The 17,627-nt window shown below is 40.2% G+C and overlaps 1 protein-coding gene across 1 annotated transcript in view; it reads right to left on the reverse strand.

The window, feature by feature from the left end:
- The window catches only part of PCLO (piccolo presynaptic cytomatrix protein), a 390,843-nt gene that overhangs the window by 343,929 nt on the left and 29,287 nt on the right, over positions 1-17,627 (reverse strand).

Consider the following 17,627-nt stretch of genomic DNA (forward strand, 5'->3'; position numbering starts at 1 on the left):
GGTATGTCCACAGTTTCCAAGAACTAACCGTAACCCCTGGCCGACAGCCCAGAAAACAGAGACCTCACTCAGTCCTAAAACGACAGAGAACTGAATTCCGCCAACAACCTGAATAAATGTAGCAGCAGATTCTCTTTAGCAGATAGGAACACAGCCTCAACCGCATCTTGACTTCTGTCTTAAGACTCTGATTTGAGAAACTAGCCATGTCCTAACAGACTTTTGAGCTGCAAAACTGAGTTAATAAATGTATATTGTTTTAAGCTGCTAAGTTTATTGGCAACTTGCTACAGAGCAAAAGAAAATACCCATTGCAGAAAAAAAAAAAAAAAGCAGTTTCTACTTCACCATTAAAACTTCGAGTAGTATCAATTTTAAAATGAACTCTATATTTAGGTTTCCTTTACATAACATTTTAAAAAGTGAAAATAATATCATTTTAAAAACCATAAATATGTTTATTTTTATATAATTTAAATAAATAATATTCTGTCAAAAACTATATTTATAATTTCCCTGAGTGTGATACAGTGTTTTAATTACAAAATATATGCTTGATTTTAAAGAGCCAGGATAAATCAATAATGCCAGTTACTGGGCTTCATTTGGCAAAAAATCATGACGACATAAAACCTTCATTTAACTCAAATTTTTCAGAAATACAAAAATGTGAACAACTTATTTAGATGTCAGAAAAGAAAATAAATCTCAGGCCATAGCTGACATGAATTAAGCCATACAGCCATAAATTTCAGTGAGCATTTTTCATGTCAACATATTCTTGTTGGTAATTACTTCTCAGCAATTTTCTAAAGCTTTCCAAGTATACTCATTTTAAGAAAATCCATAATAAAACTTCTCTCGATAAAAGTCTTTTCAAAATCTTAAAGATACTTTGCTTCATTTCATATGTAAAGAAAGCATTCATATTAATATGCCACAATCATAGAGAAAAGCTCGTTAGGTAAAAATAGAAGCATGGTTGACATCGCACGCAAAAACATAGCAATGCATGTGTTTTCATTTTAGTCAGGGCCCATTACTTTTTACCACATTATATAAAATAATCTGAAATAATCTTTCAAGCTTGCAGTAAAGACCCACACTTGCCATTTAACATCAAAACACATTTCATTAAGCAGTTTAGCTTTTAGTTCCTTAGAAATAAAAGTGGACTAAGAAAAGAATCCTTTTTATCATGTCTTAGTGAAAGGTGTATCTGATGCCTTCTAGATCCAGCAAAACTATCAACTATTGAGCTTTACCAACTGCCATGAACTGTTCTTAAAGCTTAACGTGTATTCCCTCTTCTCATCCTGACAAGGGCCCCACGAAGTAGGGCCTCTTATTATCATGCCCAAGCCACTAGAAGGCGGCAGAGGTGCCATCCTGACCACATACATTGCCTCTCTATGGATCACTAAACCCACTGTCACTTTTCTTTGAAGCTCAGTTCCTTCATTTATCCCTCAGTTGTAACAGAAGATAGATACATTATCCCTCATAAGCCCAAATTTATAATGACTATTTTGGAGAAAGTTTTAAAATCTATCTGATATATGTCTTCTTTCACCTTTTTTTTTTAAAGATTTTATTTATTTATTCATGAAAGACACAGAAAGAGGCAGAGACACAGGCAGAAGGAGAAGCAGGCTCCTCCCTGCAGGGACTGTGATGTGGGACTCGATCCCGGGACTCCAGGATCATACCCTGGGCAGAAGGCAGATGTTCAACCACTGAGCCACCCAGGGACCTCTTTCCACCTTTTGAAATGACACCTTGGGAAAGGTGAGCTTGGAAAGTCATTAAGAACATCTGCAGCTAACTAGATATAAGGTTAGCATTCTTTAAAAAAAAAAAAATGTATTTATTTGAGAGAGAGAGCACACACACAAGGGACAGGGGGTGGACAGGTACAGAGGGAGAGGGAGAGAAGCAGGATCCCCACTGAGCAAGGAGCCTGACCCGGGGCTCGACCTCATGACCATGAGATCATGATCTGAGCCGAAACCAAGAGTCTGAAACATAATCTACTGAGACCCCCTGGCACCCTGAGGTTAGCATTCAGAATCAATATTACAGTTTACTTAATTCAGATACCCAACTGTAATAACTATATAGAATTAATTCATTCACTCTACAAAGATTCTGTGAGTCTACTGTATGCCAAGCACTTGATTTTCTAAGAGTATACTGTGTGTTGAGTGCCTGCACTCATGGAACTTACACTCTAGTGGTAGAGATAATTTTCAAAATATTGTAATAAATTAATAAATTAACTACCATGTTACAAGATAATAAATGATATGAACAAAAGAAAAAAGAAAACAGGCTGAGAAATTTTTGCATTATTGAAAGCAGGTGGCAGGTTAAACAGTGGTATAGGGATCCCTGGGTGGCACAGCGGTTTAGCGCCTGCCTTTAGCCCAGGGCGCGATCCTGGAGACCCGGGATCGAATCCCACGTCGGGCTCCCGGTGCATGGAGCCTGCTTCTCCCTCTGCCTGTGTCTCTGCCTCTTTCTCTCTCTCTCTCTGTGACTATCATAAATAAAAAAAATAAAATAAAATTTAAAAAAATAAAAAATAAACAGTGGTATAATTTAGCCTCATTAAGGTGATTTTTAAACAAAAAAAATTAAATATATTGTTTCATGAAAAAAAAAGATCATCCTTCTAAATCCTTCTGTACTTGAGGAACATGGGCCAAGAGATACATGTAGCATATAACACTTATTGAAGGACTTTAAAATCCTTATAGCCCACACAGGACTGAATAACTTTCAAACTGTTTCAAACTATAAAACACTATGAACATGATGCATGGATTTCCTCTACATGCTGTTTCCCTAAATTCTGTTTTTCCCGCACTGAACAAACATGTATTGACTACCTACCATAAGCTGGCATTTTAATGGTACTGACAGTGCTCCAGGAGTCACATTCTGGTGAGATCATACAAATAAAGAGAAAATTGCAATACTATATAAGACAGCTGACTGAAGTATTAGAACATGAGGGGAAATGATCAAAAAATGGGTAGGAGATAAATATGCAAGGAAGTAGAGAACATTGAGGACAATGCAAAGGTACAGAGAATTGAAAGTGTATACTTTGATCATGGCACTGAATACAGTCTTTTTTTTTTAAAGATTTTATTTATTTATTCATGAGAGACACACACAGAGAGAAGCAGAGACATAGGCAAAGAGAGAAGCAGGCTCCCTGCAGGGAGCCGGACGTGGGACTCGATCCCAGGACCCCGGGGTCACGCCCTGGACCGAAGGCAGGCGCTAAACCGCTGAGCCACCCAGAGATCCCCTGAATACAGTCTTTTATGAGAAAAGATTAGGGATTCCATAGAACATGATAAGCAAGGACATTGCACAAATAATCAGAAACTTTTTGGAGAACGAATTTGGAGAAACTGAATTTCCCCAAAGTGTTCAGGGCCTACTGTCATAACAGAGATGATAAGGACTTGAACAAGGTTCTAACAGTGAGGATAAGAGAGACATAAGGGCACAAAGGTATCGTTAGCAGGTACAATCAATACCAGTTGAAAGCCATAGCTTCTGGGGAATGAAACAGAAACAGAAGTCTAGAAGGACTCTCAGGATTTATGAGGCCTTTCAGCAGAACAGGGAGCACATGAGAAGGAACAGGCGCGTGAAAACAATGACTTCAGTAAGGGGCATGTTGAATATGAAGTGTGTGTGTGGTACATTTTAATGGAAATTTTCCCTAGACAGTATAATTTATGGCAGCAAAAGAAATAATTCTAAGAATAAGATGATGAAGGCATCAACTCAAATGGATTTAAATATTTAAAATACTATTTCTTGAGCTGTATGTGTCTTCTAGAAACCATTTTTGTCAAATAAATAAAAAGACTGTGTGGTCTAATAAAATTTTTATATACTAGGTAAAACAAAGTTCTATGTGGAAAGATTTCTCATAGTGTTAATATATGCAATTTATATCTATAAAAGAGATTAAATATGAAGCATTTGCTAACTTTCTTGCCCAAGGAACATGTTTTTAGTGTAGCATCTTGTGACACCACACCTCAGTAAAATATCCTAAAGAAAATGTCCTAGATTATTCAGACAGGTATCAGATTGTGTTGGGTCCATCAATTAGTATGTATCTTTATACTGCATTATAGTGCCAAGAGAAAACTGACTCTAGGTGATTAAGATTTCTGATAAGCATGCAAGGTTTTTAAATAGAGGATGGTTCTTTTTATAAAAGTCACAAAACACATTTGATCTTTTGTTTGGCATGGCTCAGACACTTCTCTCTTAAGTCTATTAATGGTTTTTATACTTAGATAATACTTACATAATTGCTTCTGTATGAATGTACTTCTTAAGATGGGGAGTATTTTCTCAGAAGTTCCTCATCTACTGCAGTATGTTGACGAGTAAGACAAGAGTGGAAGAACAAATGCATGACACATAATAAGATGTCAGAAGTCCACAGAGACTCATGAAGGCTGAGTAAACAGCCAAAGAAATTAGCAGGCATTCTCACACACAAGTTTACTCAGTGAAAAGTTATATTGTTTACTGAGTGCTGTAATTGGCTTTCCTTTGGAAGTTTGACTCAGGTGGAAAGGTTCTATTTTTAGCAGGTACAAAAGAAAAATGCTGGATATGGTACTTTGAGATGATGAGAAAGTAATGACACTAGGTGGTATGTGGAAAAAACAATCACTCTACTTACAAAGTTATGCAACAGTATGCAACCGTACGCAAGTAAGCTGAAGCTAGGTGAAAAATGTAGAGTAATTATTACTCTGACATGCATAAAAGGTAGTCTAAGTGAATTTCAGGATTTAAAAACAAGATGAAATAGTGAAAGGGAATAAAGGGGAAAGGAGAAAAAAATGTGTGGGAAATATCAGAAAGGGAGACAGAACATGAAAGACTCCTAACTCTGGGAAACGAACTAGGGGTGGTGGAAGGGGAGGTGGACGGGGGGGGGGGGGGTGACTGGGTGATGGGCACTGAGGTGGGTACTTGATGGGATGAGCACTGGGTGTTACTCTATTGTTGGCAAATTGAACACCAATAAAAAATAAATTTATTAAAAAAAAAAAACAAAAAACAAGATGAACTCACAACCATTTTTACCCAAGATATCTATTAGCTATTAAAAGAGCCTTATAGTAATAACAAAACAAGCAACTGAAAATACTTTAGAAGAACATTCCTTCTGTGGTTTCTCAAATGGGAAAATTTTTTTTTATTTTATAAATTAATTTTTATTGGTGTTCAATTTACCAACATACAGAATAACACCCAGTGCTCATCCCGTCAAGTGTACCCCTCAGTGCCCGTCACCCATTCACCCCCACCCCCCGCCCTCCTCCCCCTCCACCACCCCTAGTTCATTTCCCAGAGTTAGAAGTCTTTATGTTCTGTCTCCCTTTCTGATATTTCTCACACATTTCTTCTCCCTTCCCTTATATTCCCTTTCACTATTATTCATATTCCCCAAATGAATGAGAACATACACTGTCCTTCTCCGGTTACTATGGCCAAGTTCAAAAAGGGTGTTGCCTGAGTTCTCCTCTGGGATGTTGATGGAATCTTGTCTCACATTTAGATCTTTCATCTATTTTGAGTTTATCTTTGTGTATGGTGCAAGAGAGTGGTCCAGTTTCATTATTCTGCATGTGGATGTCCAATTTTCCCAGCACCATTTATTGAAGAGACTGTCTTTCTTCCAGTGGATCGTCTTTCCTCCTTTATCGTATATTAGTTGACCATAAAGTTCAGGGTCCACTTCTGGGTTCTCTGTTCTGTTCCATTGATCTATATGTCTGTTTTTGTGCCAGTACCACACTGTCTTGATGAACACAGCTTTGTAGTACAACCTGAAATCTGGCATTGTGATGCCCCCAGATATGGTTTTCTTTTTTTAAAATTCCCCTGGCTGTTTGGGGTCTTTTCTGATTCCACACAAATCTTAAAATAATTTGTTCTAAGTCTCTGAAGAAAGTCCATGGTATTTTGATAGGGATTGCATTATACGTGTAAATTGCCCTGGGTAACATTGACATTTTCACAATATTAATTCTGCCAATCCATGAGCATGGAATATTTTTCCATCTCTTTGTGTCTTCCTCAATTTCTTTCAGAAGTGTTCTATAGTTTTTAGGGTATATTTTGAGAACCATTTGAATGGTAAATGGTTCTCCAACCTTTTATTTTCAGGTTGTAGGTGTCCTTCTGTCTAAAATGAGTCTCTTGTAGACAGCAAATAGATGGGTCCTGCTTTTTTATCCAGTCTGAAACCCTGCGCCTTTTGATGGGGTCATTAAGCCCATTCACGTTCAGAGTTACTATTGACAGATATGAGTTTAGTGTCATCATGATATCTATTCAGTCCTTGTTTTTGTGGATTGTTCCACTGAACTTCTTCTTAAAGGGGAGTTTTAAGAGTCCCCCTTAAAATTTCTTGCAGAGCTGGTTTGGAGGTCACATATTCTTTCAGTTCCTGCCTGTCTTGGAAGCTCTTTATCTCTCCTTCCATTTTAAATGAGAGCCTTGCTGGATAAAGTATTCTTGGTTGCATGTTCTTCTCATTTAGGACCCTGAATATATCCTGCCAGCCCTTTCTGGCCTGCCACGTCTCTGTGGAGAGGTCTGCTGTTACCCTAATACTCCTCCCCATAAAAGTCAGGGATTTCTTGTCTCTTGCTGCTTTAAGGATCTTCTCTTTATCTTTGGAATTTGCAAGCTTCACTATTAAATGTCGAGGTGTTGAACGGTTTTTATTGATTTTAGGGGGGGATCTCTCTATTTCCTGGATCTGAATGCCTGTTTCCCTTCCCAGATTGGGAAAGTTTTCAGCTAGGATTTGTTCAAATACATATTCTGGCCCTCTGGCCCTTTCGGCGCCCTCGGGAACCCCAATTAAACGTAGGTTTTTCTTCCTTAGACTGTCATTTATTTGCCTTAATCTGTCTTCATGGTCCCTTAATTGATTGTCTCTTTTTTCCTCAGTTTCCCTCTTTGCCATTAACTTGTCTTCTATGTCACTCACTCGTTCTTCCACCTCGTTAACCCTCGTCGTTAGGACTTCTAGTTTGGATTGCATCTCATTCAATTGATTTTTAATTTCTGCCTGATTGGATCTAAATTCTGCAGTCATGAAGTCTCGTGAGTCCTTAATGCTTTTTTCTAGAGCCACCAGTAGCTGTATAATAGTGCTTCTGAATTGGCTTTCTGACATTGAAGTGTAATCCAGATTTTGTAACTCTGTGGGAGAGAGGGCTGTTTCTGATTCTTTCTTTTGAGGTGAGGTTTTCCTTCTAGTCATTTTGCTCAGTGCAGAGTGGCCAAAAACAAGTTGTATTGGAACACGGGGGAGTATCACTGGTCCGTCTAGCTGGTCTTCTGGGGGAGGGGCCTGCTGTGCTGATTTTCAGGTGTTAGCACTTGGGGGAGCTGCTCTGCCCCTGCCTGCTGCAGGGCTCAGCGGGGGTTGTTTACCCCGTGGGGCCCCAGGAGGAACAGCAGCAGTTGCTATGGCAACTCTGGAAGCCTGGATTCAGCCTCCGCAGGAACTACGGGGCTCGGGGCTCTCGGTTCTCCGTCTGCAGGGCCTGGAGGCTCCGGGGCGGGGCCGCTGATCTGCTCAGCTCGGGGCAGGAGCGTCCTTGCTGTCCTGGGCCCTCCCGGCCTCTGCCTGTCCCGGGGGAGGCCGGATCCTGGGCTGTGTCCCGGCGCCCTGTGCTCCGGGGCCTGCGCTGTTGGATTCGCGCTCCCGCCCTGCAGCTCCCTCCCTGGAGCCGCTCCCGAGCCCCTCCGAGCTGCTCCGGTCGGTCCCGCCGTGCGCGCTGCAGCCCTTAGGGAGCTCGGCGCACTCTCCCGGGGCGCAGGTGTCTGTTAGTGTCCCCGGGAGCCCGAGGGCATCCCCGCCCTCCTGGGTCCTGCTCCAACTCCCTGCGAGCCCCTTTCCGCCCGCCCGGGAAGGTTGGTGCAGCTCCTGCTCCTCCGGGACGGGGCTCTCCTGTCCTGGGGACACTCGCCCCGGCCTCAGCCCGGCTCCTCGCGGGGCCCCTCCCCCTCGGAGGCCTTTTGTGTCTTTATCTCTTTTTCCCCGTCTTCCTACCTTGATAGAAGCGCGGACTCTTCTCACTGTAGCGTTCCAGGTGGTCTCTCTTTACATCTCAGGCCGAATTCGTAAATTTTCAGGATGGTTTGAAGGTTATCTAGGTAATTTGGTGGGGACAGGCGATTTGGGGACCCTGCTCTTCCGCCATCTTGCCCCTCCCCCTCAAATGGGAAAATTAAAATTACAGGTCTTCTAATATTTAATTGCCCATAACGTGTCTTCTAACATTTAACTGTCCATAAACACATTTTCTCATAACATTTTTAAAAAACAAAAAGTAGCTCAGTCCAAGGGTAGGCAATCTGCACAGATATCTGAGATTATTTTTGTTTCAATGGCTAATTCAATCCGTAGGACCTATTTTGATTTCTCCTGATTCTATTTTCACCTGACGTGACACACGTTAGAAACTGACAAGGCAGGTGTGACTCACATTTCTATATGTTAATACACAACACTACGTATGTTATCTCCCAAAATTAAACCTTGCGGTATTTTAAGCCTTAACTTCTTCTCAGGGAAATTTCTATTTCTATATCTTTCTATATCTAAAAATATACATATGTAAGTGCATGTGCGCACGCACACACACAAATATGCATATATATATAATTTCCAATGTAAAAAAATATTAAAGCAACACATAGCGTTTCAATAACTTATATGAATATCTATTACCACTTTTTTCTCCTAGTGAGACAGATCTACAATAAGTTGTATAAAATGACCATGTAGATTATCAGTACTGTAGACAGTCATATGTAAAACAAAAACATTATTTTGCCATCTGATTAGATTTCTATAATTTAATGAAAGAGTAATCTCAGAATCATGCACATAAATCTGTCTGCACTGTGAAAATGCCATCGAATTTATTTTCAAATCATATTAATATTAATATATACGACTGCATAACCCACATACAATTGGGCAAGAAAATGTTAATACATATCAAATCACGGAGTATGTATTTTCTGCTGGAGCAATGCTTGTTTGAATGTAAGACCGGTTATCCGTTTCACAAATTGTCCTCTTGTTCCCGTTGTTCACCGAATTTAAATAAAGGGAAAAAAAAAAACTTTAAAGGAGCTGCAGAAAATAAACTTAATGAAAAGAGTATTTTTATTCAGTACTTAGCAATCACTATCTGACTCCAATCTTAAGCATATCACTTCAGTTCCCTGAGCCTCATTTTCGTAATCTAAGTAGCAAGTTTGATAACTAGTCTTCTTTCAGAGAAGTTTCATAGAGTTGGATGAGAAGCAGACTCAAGAATAAGAGAGGTTTCCAAAGGGGCAGCTTCCACCCCTCAGTCAAGTGGTTGAAGTTGGCCTAAGTCAGCATACTTTTCATTGTTTTCCAACCTTGGTCTCCATATTTAACATCATTTTAAGGAGGAGTTCATAATATTTTAAGCTTAAAATACATTAGATTATTAGTACCTCTTGTGAAAGACAGTTCTCAAGGGGTCACTCCTGCTATCCTATCTTACAGGTTATGCCAACAAATGCAAGGCCCTGGCCACTCTTCATCTTGGCTATTTCTGAACCTTGTGTATGCAGTGGGCAGCCTTAAAGGATGATGTGATGTCTCCCTCTATGACACAGAGCAGGCTAGCTTACAGTTTGCATAAAAGAAGTAGATTCGACAAGCTGAGTGTTCTTCATATATGACTCAACCCCACTACATGTACAGTATCAATACAGGTCCGTATCATAGAACCCACAGGAGAGTGGAGGGCAAGGTGAACTGATGCAAATATTAGGCTGTTCATGCTGCCTGCTGTGGTGTAATAAAGTTCTTGTCTCTGATCCAAAAGTGTCATGTCAACAATGGGCAAAACTATGAAATAGTAACAGGTTAATTTATTAGCTTATAAATAGGGTAAAGTTAAATCCTGGCCAGATAAACATGCTATCACTAGACTTTTTTTAACTTAGGTTTTCATGGATATTTAGTATCCTGAAATATTAAAACTAGACTAATAAAGATAGTAATATACTGATACCTCAGACTAGACATGTAACAGTACAAGTTAAAGAATTTAGAAGAGGGACCTGGGTTTTAATGGAAATTTATTAAATGGCAAAGGATGCACTAAAACCAGAGTAAAGGAATATATCTCAACATAATAATGGCCATATATGAAAACCAACACATCATACCTAATGGTGAAAAACTGAGAGCTTAACCTCCAAAATCAGGAATAAAACAAGGATATCCACTCTCACCACCTTTATTAACATAGTACTAGAAGTCCTAGCCACAACAGTCAGACAAAAAGAAATAAAAGCCATCCAAATTGGTAAGGAAGAAGTAAAACTTTCACTACTTGCCAATGATACGGCACTATGAATAGAAAATCTTAAAGATTCCTCCAAAAAACTACCAGAACTGATAAATGAAATCAGTAAGGTCATAGGATACAAAATCAACACACATAAATTTATTGCATTTCTATATACTAGTAATGAAACAGGAGAAAAAGAAATTAAGAAAAGAGTCCCACTCTCAACTGCACCAAAAATAATACAATACCTAGGAATAAACTTAACCAAGGAAATGAAAGACTTGTTCTCTAAAACTATAAAACACTGATGAAAGAAAATGACATAAGCAAATGAAAAGATATTCTACACTCATGGATTGAGTTACAAATGAAAAGATATTCTACTCTCATGGATTGAGAACAAATATTGTTAAAATGTCTATACTACCCAAATAAATCTACCAATTTAACCTCTATCAAAATACCAACAGAATTTTTCACAAAACTAGACTAAAAAACCCTACGATTTGTATAAAACCACAACAGACCCCAAATAGCCAAAGCAATCTTGAGAAAGAACAAAAATGGAGGTATCACAATTGGAAATTTGAAGATATACAACAAAGCTGTAGTAATCAAACCAGTAAGGTACTGGCACACACACAGAAAAAGATACACAGGTCAGTGAAACAGAATTGGGAGCCAGGAAATAAACCCATGATTATATAGTCAGCCTTTGACAAAGGAGGCAAGAATATGCAATAGGAAAAGGAAAGTCTCTTTCAAAAATGGTACTGGGAAAACTAGACAGCTACATGTAAAAAACGAAAATGGACCACTTTCTTATACCACACAAAAAAACAAACTCAAAATGGATTAAGAACCTAAATGTGAGAACTAAAGCCGTAAAAATCTTAGAAGAGAGCAAAAGCATCTATTTCTCTCACATTAGCCATATGGACATTTTTCTAGATATGTCTCCTAAGACAAAGGGAAAGGAGCAAAAGTAAACTACTGGGACTACATCAAAATAAAAAGCTTCTACACAGAGAAGAAACAATCAACAAAAATAAAAGAAAGTTTACTGAATGGGAGAAGATATTTACAAATGGTATATCCAAAAAAAGGTTAGTATCCAAAATATATAAGGAACTGATACAACTTAACACCTAATAACAAATAATCCATTTAAAAAGTGGCCAGAGGATATGACCAGACATTTTCCAAAGAAGATGTACAGATGGCCAAGAGACACTTGAAAAGATGCTCAACATCAGTCACCATCAGGGAAACGCAAATCAAAACCACAATGAGGTATCACCTCGCACCTGTCAGAATGGGTAACATCAAAAACACAAGAAACAAGTGTTGACAAGGATGTGGAGAAAAAGGAGCCCTCGTGCACTGTTGATGAGAATGCAAACTGGTGCAGCCACTCTGGAAAATATGGAGGTTCCTTAAAGAATTAAAAACAATTAGCATACGATCCAGTAATTCCCCTACTGGGTATTTACCTTAAGAATACAGAAGCACTAATTTGAAAAGATATATGCACCCCTATGTTGATTGCAGAACTATTTATTACAGTCCAGATATGGAAGTAAACCAAGTGTCCATTCATAGATGAAAGGAAAACAAAGATGTGGTATATACATGCAATGGAATATTACTCAGCCATAAAAAGAATGAAATCTTTTTATTACACAATGATGGACCTAGAGGATATGCTAAGTGAAATAAGCCAGAGAAAGACAAATACTGTATGATTTCATTTTATGTGGAATCTAAATGACAAGACAAATAAGCAAACAAACTACAATAAGAAAAAATCCCAAACTCTTAGGCAAAGGGGAGGGGTCATAGAATGGATAAAATGGGCAAAGGGGATTAAGAGACACAAATTACCAGTTACAAAATAAGTTACATACACAAAAAGTGCAGCATAGGGAATATGGTCAATAATACTGCGATATACATATTATGGCAAGCATTTCATAATGTATGTAATTGTTGAACAACTATGTTATACACTTGAAACTAGTTTAATATTATATGTCAATAATACACCAATTAAAAATTAAAAAAAAAAGAAAAGAAAAAATAGGTCTGAATAGATAATGTGCCATTGATATGAAGTCATGGTGGAGAGGAAGCTACTCATTTCTCTTCAGACACTTCAGAACCCTAGGGTTTCTTATAAGGGATACTACTTCTGTAATTCAAATTATTGGAATAAAATTTTAAAAGTAAAATAAATGGTCATCAAGAAAAGAAAGGGAAAACTAGTGTACCAAATGATGTAAGTTCTAATATTCTGTATTGCTGAGTCTCCTGGTAGCAACTGATCCAAATATTAATGACTTTTTACCCAAAACCACAGGGAAAATATAAACAGACCCAAAAGTTCTGAAAAGAGAGAAAACATTTGGAATCAGAGAGATCAGTGGAGAAGATACCTTGACATGAAGACTGGCATGGCCACATCATACTAATCTAGGACAGATATTTAATGATTAGCAGCACCTGAGAACACTGATCCTTAGGCCAGATCAGACCAGGCACACAGGTGGAGCACAGGCAACCCCAAGTGACATGATGAAGAGGCAGTAGTAAGAGCAATATTTAAGGATGAGAAGCCTTATACAACAGTTTCAGCATAAAATTATCAGGGAGAGGGGATCTCTGGGTGGCGCAACGGTTTGGCGCCTGCCTTTGGCCCAGAGCGCGATCCTGGAGACCCGGGATCAAATCCCACATCGGGCTCCCAGTGCATGGAGCCTGCTTCTCCCTCTGCCTATGTCTCTGCCTCTCTCTCTCTCTCTCTCTGTATGACTATCATAAGTAAAATAAATAAATAAATATAAATAAATAAATAAATAAATAAATAAATAACATTATCAGGGAGATATTTTACACTTTTTTCATACTGAGTTTTTGAAATCCAATGTGGGTTTTTGGCACTAAAAATAATCTTAGAGTTAGCCATAGTGCTCATTTGCCACATTTGTCCATCTTATGTGAATATTTGTCCATTTTATCGCACAATGCATCTGTAGAGAAATAGTAACATGTATGAGAAGTTGGCCAGAAGATACACTGCTACAACTGCCCCAGAGAACAGGTTTACATATAGATAACCTACAGCCTGGCAACCCCACTCCCGGGAATGTAAGGCTCCCAGAAGTACTGGGGGAAACAAAGATCAACGACCACCGCCACCACCAACGGAACACTTGGATGTTCATAATTTTCAGAGTTAAGTCTTCGCATTCATTGGCAGGAGTATAACAGTATTTCCTGCAGCTGGAGCAGGTATGTCCAGGTATGTGAGGTATGTCCTCACACTCACTATGTATGAAGGGAGGGACATCATTCCGTCATTCAGTCATCACTTTCACCTATAAACGGTGACAGTTCATGGACTTATCTGGAACAAAAAATGATGCAATGATGCTGGCCTCTACGCTTCCAAATCTTTTGATCTGTCCATTCTTCTAGATCCAACCACTTAACACACCCACCACTGTTCTGTGGGCCCCAATGTCACCTGGCTTTCATGCACATACTAGGAAATGTGTTAGTATTAAAGTCCTGGTAATTACCTACTGACACAACTTCTAGGTAAGAAAGGACAGAACAAGAGGCATTTGCTCTCAAGTTCCCTAGGCCACTCAAATATGTAACAGAAGAGAGAGCACTGGCTCAGCCTCTGAATTCCAACTCTCCGGTTTGATAGCTGCACTGCTCTGATACCCATTCTCCTGATTTCTAAAATCACCGTAAAACCTACCCAACAAGAATGTTGTCAGGAAAATGCCTGTCAAATACCAGCCTGTTGCAAAAACAACAAAACAAACAGAATCCAGCACAGCAGCAGTGATAGCAGTTTACCTTTTCCCAAAATGCCTACACAAGGTTTTGTCTGGATCCTAATTAGAATCATGTATTTACCTTTAGTATCCAAATAAAACTTCTGGTAGTCAAAGAAATACAAACCAAAGGAACAATGTGATAGCAATTTCAGACTTCTAAATTAACAAATATCATTTTCAATGTTTTTATTCAAGTATGGAGGAGTTGCAGGAAGAAGGGAATCATGACACCAGTGGTGGCAACGTTAAATGCTATCACATCTCCAAAGAGTATTTGATACTTCAGGGTCCTTGTCCCTTGATTTGGTAACACTACTAGTAAACTTTCCTTGGGAGATAATTAAAAATACAAAGTATTTATGTCCAAAAATGTTCATCTTACAGAGGTTCGCGCTACCGTTAGCTCTTTCAGAAAGCCCGGCTGCACTTTATTTTTTTTTTTTTAAGATTTTATTTATTCATTCATGATAGTCACACAGAGAGAGAGAGAGGCAGAGACACAGGCAGGGGGAGAAGCAGGCTCCATGCACGGAGCCCGACGTGGGACTCGATCTCGGGACCCCAGGATCGCGCCCTGGGCCAGAGGCAGGCGCCAAACCGCTGCGCCACCCAGGGATCCCCCGGCTGCACTTTAAAGACTGCTGCTAAGAGAGGATATTCCCCGAGTTGGCAAGAGTCAACGCCCAGACACTCCTTCCTCGCCCTCAGGGCCACTCCTTACAGGCCTCGCAGGCCCTTTACACAAACGCGCAGCTCAGGCCCATGGCGGCTACACCCGGCAGGCAGGCCTGGCACCGCTCAGGGGCTGGGGGAGGCTGCGGGAGGCTGGGGGAGGCTGCGAGGGGCTGGGGGGCCGGGGGAGGCTGCGGGAGGGCTGCGGGAGGCTGGAGGAGGCTGCGGGAGGCTGGAGGAGGCTGCGGGAGGCTGGGGGAGGCTGGGGGGGGGGGCTGTGGGAGGGCTGCGGGAGGCTGGGGGAGGCTGCGGGAGGCTGGAGGAGGCTGCGGGAGGCTGGGGGAGGCTGGGGGGGGGCTGTGGGAGGGCTGCGGGAGGCTGGGGGAGGCTCCGGGAGGCTGGGGGAGGCTGCGGGAGAGCTGCGGGAGGCTGGGGGAGGCTGCGGGGAGGCTGCAGGGAGCAACCTCAGGGACAGGTGTGCTGGCTCAATGGGCAGGGGAGGGAGGACTCCCTGGGCTCCAGAACCCGTGACAGGCGATAACCAGCTCTTCTCACCCCCAGAGGCACAGGAGGGCAGAGTGGTACCCACAGGAAAAGAAGTCCCGCCTCACAGTGGTTACCTATAGCAGACACAGAGGCAGGTAACGTAAAGTTAAATATGCTTTATTAGAAAAATAAACAGAATTAAAATTATTTCTTAGAAATACTATTTCTTTGCATTGCAGGCAGAAGTCTGAGTATTTTCTGAATGTGCTCTCTACAATTAGAAGGAAGGAGTGGGAGATATTAGGTCCCAAGAAATAAATATCACGAGCGGAATGGAGAAAGCAGAGAAAGCAAGCAAGGATCAAGGAGAAGATGCTCTCCTAATCACTCCTAACGGAAGGAAATGAGGGGAGATAGGAGTAAGGACTCTGGGAGAGCACCACCAGTTAAGTCTCTAAATCGCATTTAAAATTTTCTAGAAATACATGTGTATGTATGTACACACACAAACACAATGTGCCTTTCTTTTCAACTAACTCCATCTGCCAATCCTCTGAAGTCCTTTGGAGTAACAGTAAGAGGAATGTTTGAACACTGATTAACTCAATGAACGTCACTCACTCCCTTGATACGATGTCAGCCGATGCACTTACCTACAGACGGAAGATCACTAAGGCCTTATGCCCCAACTGACGGGTTCATAAGGATTAGCTCAGGTAAGCTAGGAACACTAGCCAACTGATTTTGTTACACCATTTTTTTTTAATTTTTTTGAATTTTTATTTATTTATGATAGTCACAGAGAGAGAGAGAGAGAGGCAGAGACACAGGCAGAGGGAGAAGCAGGCTCCATGCACCGGAAGCCCGATGTGGGATTCGATCCCGGGTCTCCAGGATCGCACCCTGGGCCAAAGGCAGGCGCCAAACCGCTGCGCCACCCAGGGATCCCACCATTTTTTTTTTCACCTCTGAAACATCTTCCAAAACCACATCTTTAAAAAAAAAAAAAAAGATTTTATTTATTTATTCATGAGAGACAAAGAGAGACAAGAGAGAAGGGCAGAGACACAGGCAGAGGGAGAAGCAGGCTCCACGCCCGGAGCCTGACCCGGGACTCGATCCCGGCACTCCAGGATTGCACCCTGGACCAAAGGCAGGCGCCAAACCGCTGAGCCACCCAGGGATCCCCCAAAATCAAATTAATTACCACACAGCAAAATATTCTGAATAGTAACAGTCTAAATACCACCGATCATATTTAAAATAGGACTTCACCTAAACCACCTGAATACTTGAGACCCTTTATATTTTCAAACTATTGAAATTTCGTACATACGGCCTAGGTAATTCTGTGCCTTATTCAAAAAACGTCCTTTCCAAATTAACCACCCTCCTCCCCCAAATAAAACTTTACCAACACAAAGAAAACCAAAGATTGTCCTAAAGAGTTCACAGTCTTTCTTCCCAAGGGCTCTCATTTCATACCTCCAAACACTGACTAGATTCCCATAATCACTATGGTCCAAATATATACATATACATATGTACACATACTCACAAAGTCCTCCCTCCACATTACGCCTTTTTTCAGTGTGCCCTAAATACATTTTAAATGTAGACATTATGTTTTGTTTTCAGTGTTGCACTATGTTGACACCATAGGTTCCTCATTAAAGGGTACAATTTTTTAAGTCTATGAAATAAATACAATTGTATTGGTAAAACCAAAATTTTCTGCTTCATGAATACACAACCAAAAACAACTCTTCTAAATATATGGGAGAAATTTAAGGTTTCCTTTTTGTTTTGCTTTTGCATTGAATCCAAGCCACTGTAAGTAATAATTATAGTTGTTACCACTCATGAAGTGCTGAGGGAAACCAAATTTTATCTGCCTTTAAAACGGATCTTAGTTAACTCTATTCATCACAGATAAAGAGGATAAAAATCTGCTTAAGTCTGTAAAAACAGCACTTTCACATGGTGATAATTATGTCAAAGCAACCTAATGCCTTTTAAAAGTAAAGATAAAAATTATATATGGTTTTTTCCTTAAAAAGATTAACTCAAAACCACACCCGGAATCGCTAAAGCTTCTTCTGTATAGTTACTAAAATCTGTTCAATTTTTCCATTCCAATGAATTACAAAATCAAAGAGAATGCAATAAAGTAATCCTTAAGTATTTCTGATTTGTCTAA

This window comes from Nyctereutes procyonoides, unplaced genomic scaffold, assembly GCF_905146905.1.
Source record: "Nyctereutes procyonoides isolate TBG_1078 unplaced genomic scaffold, NYPRO_anot_genome, whole genome shotgun sequence".
Taxonomy (NCBI): domain Eukaryota; kingdom Metazoa; phylum Chordata; class Mammalia; order Carnivora; family Canidae; genus Nyctereutes; species Nyctereutes procyonoides.